Genomic DNA, 6,000 nt, shown 5'->3' with positions numbered 1-6,000 from the left:
TCGGGCATTGTTTTCTTTATCGGAGAAGACTGAGGCAAAGAAGGCATTGAGTAGTTCAGCCCTTTCTGTGTCCCCTGTTTGCATTTCACCATCTTCTCCTCTGAGTGACCCCACAGTTTCTTTGTTCTTCCTTTTGCTACGAACATACCCATAAAAGCCTTTTTTGTTGCTTTTAACCTCTCTAGCAAGCCTGAGTTCATTCTGTGCTTTAGCTTTTCTGACTTTGTGTCTACACGTGCTGGCTATTTGTTTGAATTCCTCTTTGGTGGTTTCCCCCCTTTTCCATTTTTTGTACACATCCTTTTTTAATCTTAATTCAGTTAAAAGTTCTTTAGATAGCCACCCTGGCTTCTTTAGGCACCTTCCATGTTTCCGTCTCATTGGTATTGCCTGTCGTTGTGCTTTTACTATCTCCCTCTTAACAAACTCCCAGCCATCATGAACTCCCTTTCCTTTAAGTATTGCTGTCCATGGGATCTCACCCAGCACTTCCCTAAGTTTTATGAAGTCGGCTTTCTTAAAGTCAAGAAATTGAGTCCTAGTATGCTTGGCTGCTCCTTTCCGCTGTATAGTAAACTTCAGAAGAGCATGATCACTCGCGCCTAATGATCCTTCCACATCTACCCCACTAACCAGGTCATCCACATTGGTTAGGACCAGATCTAAAATGGCTGTTCCTCTTGTTGCTTCTCCCACTTTCTGGACAATGAAGTTGTCTGCAAGGCCAGTGAGGAATCTGTTTGACCTTATGCTCTTGGCTGAGTTTGACGTCCAACAAATATCCGGGTAATTGAAGTCCCCCATTACTACTATCTCCCTTCCTTTTGCATGCTTGGCCATCTGTTCCAGGAAGGCATCATCTATGTCCTCCGTTTGTCTTGGGGATCTATAGTAAACTCCCACAACGAGGTCTCTGTTATTCTTCTCTCCCTTAATTTTGACCCAAATGCTCTCACTTTGGCTTTGAGGTTCTAAATCTTGGATCTCTTCACAGGTATACACATCCCTGACATATAACGCCACTCCTCCTCCTTTCTTGTCTGGTCTGTTTCTCTGAAATAGATTGTATCCCCCCATTATTACATTCCAATCGTGGGACTTATCCCACCAGGTTTCAGTGATGCCTATTATGTCATATTTAGTTTGCTGTACCAAGAGCTCAAGCTCATCTTGTTTATTTCCCATGCTTTGCGCATTAGTGTAGAGACATTGAAGTCCATTAATCATTCCCCCGTGTCTCTTATTTAAGGATTTTTTCCTCCCACCACTAGGTCCGCGTGCTGTTTGCTCCATTTGGTCTATGACATTTGGATGATCATCTTCATTAATTGATAGACTCCTACCTTCAGGAGCATTGTCTCCCTCCCCCACATTAGTCAGTTTAAAGCCCTCCTGATGAGGTTTCTGAGATTTTTGGCAAAAACATTTCTCCCAACCGTTGTGAGGTGCAGCCCATCGCTTGCCAGAAGTCCATCTTCAAGAAACTGCAGTCCGTGATCTAAGAATCCAAACCGTTCCTGTTTACACCATTTGCGAAGCCAGCTGTTCACTTCCACTATTTTCCCCTCTCTCCCTGGGCCACGTCGTTCAACTGGGAGGACAGACGAGATGACAATTTGTGCATTTAGTTGCTTCAATTTCCTGCCGAGAGCCTCGTAGTCTCTTTTGATCTTCTGGAGGCTAATATTCATTGGTTACCAAGTTTAACCAGTGAGCTTCATGGCTGATTTGAACCCAGGTCTGCCCAATCCCACTACGCCATGCCGAGCAATTGCCGCTGAGGACAAAGTAGGGGAGATTGGAGAATCCATGGGAGGATGGAAGCTTCTGTCACCAGGTCTTCCAAAACCTGGAAATACTCCAAGATGTTTATGATATGACATTTTAGAGAGCTTCCTTGCATTAATGAAAATCTATTTAGGACATTGGGGATTAGGCTTTTGGAAGAGAGCTTAGTATAGACTCCTAGATCACAAGCATTAAATGAGCAAGACGCCTGCATTAAGCAATTTTGCTCAGTGTCGAACAAAGATAAGAGAGCTATTTAAGAAAGAGTGGTTTGTCCCCACTATTGAATGAAAAAGAAACAATGTTGAAGCAACTCAATTTATCAACAAAGAACACATGCCACATCCATTACGAGACCTTGAACACTAAACAAAGGACTGTGGTTTCCCCATCCCCCTGAAGAACCAGTTGATCTGCCTGGCAGGAAATGGATATCAGGACCCTTCAACTGGAGAAATCAAAATGCTCCTTCTTTCTGTGGGAGCAGTCAAGTCCAACATTTCCTGTCTGCTAGGATGGACACAGAGAAGAAGGCACTCAAGGGGAGGTGGCTCCAAACAAGGAAGACTTCCTGTGGCCAGGTAGAAGGCATGGCCCTAGCTGACCCAGATAAAAGGGCTGGACACACAGCCATCTTCCTCTTTGGGGATTTCTCTTTGGACCTTCTCTTTTGGCCAGCTTTAGCTCCTGGCTCTTAGCCAGCACATGGCTCATCTGTAACAAAGGATGAGACTTAGCTCAGACTTCTCTTCCCTACACTTTAATCAACAACTGTACCTGTAACGGCAACTAAAGCCTGCCTTCAGATTGCTACTGAATGTGAGTATACTTTATTCTTACTTTTCAAGAATACTTTATTGTGCTAAGAGTGGAGTAAAGGAGAAATTATCAGGAAGAATCCAGTGTGCACAAAGGGCACCCTGGATTGCTTAATTAAAAGACTGAAACCAGCTACTCAAGAAGCTTCCTATGTATCTGCAAGAAATCGCTCACCTGTAACAAGGACGCAGCAGAAAAAAACTGCTTTTGTTTCCTGACTTGTCTGCAAAATTTGATGCTAAGGAGTAACGGAGTAAGGGGGGGACTTTTGCTCCATTGCTTTTCACTGCCACCAATCGAGAGGGATTGGTATACAATAGGTATACATTTGGCGCCCTCCCCCCGAATTCGGCACCCATGTGCCCCACACCCCTTGCACCCCCAAGTAAAGATGGCCCTGGTCAGGCCATTGGTCCATCCAGCAGGGGGTCTGCAGGGTTTCAGGCAGGGCACATCCCTGGCCCTCGTTGGAGCTGAACCTGGGACCTTCTATATGCAAGCACGTGCCCTATCCCTGAGCTATGACCCTTGCCCATCTCGGTGTACATATGGGTTGTACCTTCGAATCCTATGATTCCACTGTATGGAAGAGTGAGATCTGCTGGTTAAACCAGTAGGTACTGGAGATTATCATGAAGACCTGGCAAAATGCCCAAATATCTTTCATTTTGATTGTGGAACTGTATTCTACTTATTTTTACACTGTCCATCAAACAAAGTGAGTGGTTTACAAATTTACTTTAAAAACACAAAATAGAACCAGTAGGGGGGGAACCAGAAATAATAGAAATCAGCTACATGCAATTCAAAGTGCTGGTTTTGACCTATAAAACCTTATGCAACTCAGGACCCCAATATCTCAAGGACCATTTCTCACCACAAGAACCAGAACCAGCCCAGCCCCTTTTTCATGTGCCTCACCTGAGAGATGGAGACAGTGACCACATGAGAACTGGTATTTTCAGTGGTGCCTCCCCCCCCCCCCATTTTATAGAATCTTCTCTCCAGGGATAAATTTCACAAAATAAAAGTTAATTGGAGGAGACAAGGTTGAAGGTATATTGGAATACAGTACAAAGAGAAGGAAATAAAGAGAGAAGATGAAGCTGTTAAGAGGTAGAGGGAAGTTAAGCATTATAGAGAAATACCGGTAGATGAATACGAATATGTATAGAAAGAAAAATAGATTATGTATGTAACTGTAAAGGAAAAAGACACTGTAAGATCTGTAATTTTTTAAAAAAGAATCTTCTCTCCAGGGAAATGTGTCCTGGCACCACTGTTTTCAGTTTTTAGGTGTTCAAGACCTTTTCATTTACCCAGGCCTTGGGTGGTGAGGCTGGGTTCTACTGTGCCGTAGTTTGTATGCCCACTAACCAATGCAATAAATCATTGTAGATGAAGGGAACGCAGTGGATGTAGCCTACCTTGATTTCAGCAAGGCATTTGACAAGGTGCCCCATGATATTCTTGTAAAGAAGCTGGTAAAATGCGGTCTTGACTATGCTACCACTCAGTGGATTTGTAACTGGCTGGCTGACCGAACCCAAAGGGTGCTCATCAATGGTTCCTCTTCATCCTGGAAAAGAGTGACTAGTGGGGTGCCACAGGGTTCTGTCTTGGGCCCGGTCTTATTCAACATCTTTATCAACGACTTGGATGATGGACTCAAGGGCATCCTGATCAAATTTGCAGATGACACCAAACTGGGAGGGGTGGCTAACACCCCAGAGGACAGGATCACACTTCAAAACGACCTTGACAGATTAGAGAACTGGGCAAAAATAAACAAGATGAATTTTAACAGGGAGAAATGTAAAGTATTGCACTTGGGCAAAACAAATGAGAGGCACAAATACAAGATGGGTGACACCTGGCTTGAGAGCAGTACATGTGAAAAGGATCTAGGAGTCTTGGTTGACCACAAACTTGACATGAGCCAACAGTGTGATGCGGCAGCTAAAAAAGCCAATGCAATTCTGGGCTGCATCAATAGGAGTATAGCATCTAGATCAAGGGAAGTAATAGTGCCACTGTATTCTGCTCTGGTCAGACCACACCTGGAGTACTGTGTCCAGTTCTGGGCACCACAATTCAAGAAGGACACTGACAAACTGGAACGTGTCCAGAGGAGGGCAACCAAAATGGTCAAAGGCCTGGAAACGATGCCTTATGAGGAACGGCTAAGGGAGCTGGGCATGTTTAGCCTGGAGAAGAGGAGGTTAAGGGGTGATATGATAGCCATGTTCAAATATATAAAAGGATGTCATATAGAGGAGGGAGAAAGGTTGTTTTCTGCTGCTCCGGAGAAGCGGACACGGAGCAATGGATCCAAACTACAAGAAAGAAGATTCCACCTAAACATTAGGAAGAACTTCCTGACAGTAAGAGCTGTTCGACAGTGGAATTTGCTGCCAAGGAGTGTGGTGGAGTCTCCTACTTTGGAGGTCTTTAAGCAGAGGCTTGACAACCATATGTCAGGAGTGCTCTGATGGTGTTTCCTGCTTGGCAGGGGGTTGGACTCGATGGCCCTTGTGGTCTCTTCCAACTCTATGATTCTATGATTCTATTGTCATCAAAATCTCTGAACAATGGCTACATTAAATAAATAAATCAAATCAACACATTCCTGCAACCCAGAAAGCCCTTAAAAGCAACCAGTGGCATCTGCAGCTGGCTTTGGCATAACGGGGAGCTGTTGTAGAAGGGGATTTACTCCCCCCCCCCTTCCCCTTGCAGGGAAGATGTGATTCAAGCTGCCTGTGTGTGAAGAAACAGCAGTTGGAGAGAAAGCTGCAGAACGGAATTGGGCAGACTTCAGGCCTGGCAGATTTACTCTGATTGTCTACTAGAACGTCAAGATCAACCAAGCAGAGCCAGGTGCAGTCCCAGATTTATGTATAAGCTAAACAAGCTATAGCTTAGGACCCCACTCTCTTGGGAGTCCCCCAAAAAAAATTAAAGGGAAAAAAACTAGATGTACACTTCCAAAATATAAGATAAAAAATAAAATAAAACCTACATACAGCAGCAGTGTTTTGTGTTGTGTAGGCTCCTATGATGTGAGTAATGGGCATATATAGCATATATTCAACACAAAAAAACAGCGACAATTTGTTGTTGACAAAGGAGAGCTGGACATATAAAGGGCCCCATTGCCTTCATTAGCTTAGGGCCTCATCAAACCTAAATCCAGCCCTGGCCAGGTGCAAAAGACATTAAATTAGAATGAAAGGATGGGGTACCTCACCTTTGGCCCCTTACCTTTCCCGCCCCGACGAGGCCACAGTGATCCATGCGACGGTCCCCTCCAGGCTTGACTACTGTAATTCGCTCTATGCGGGGATGCCCTTGAAACTGTCCCAGAAACTCCAGTGGGTGCAGAATTCAGAA

This window comes from Podarcis vaucheri (assembly GCF_965113315.1).
Source record: "Podarcis vaucheri genome assembly, chromosome: 15".
NCBI lineage: Eukaryota > Metazoa > Chordata > Lepidosauria > Squamata > Lacertidae > Podarcis > Podarcis vaucheri.
The sequence above is the reverse complement of the archived record's forward strand: the minus strand, read 5'-3'. Positions refer to the sequence as shown.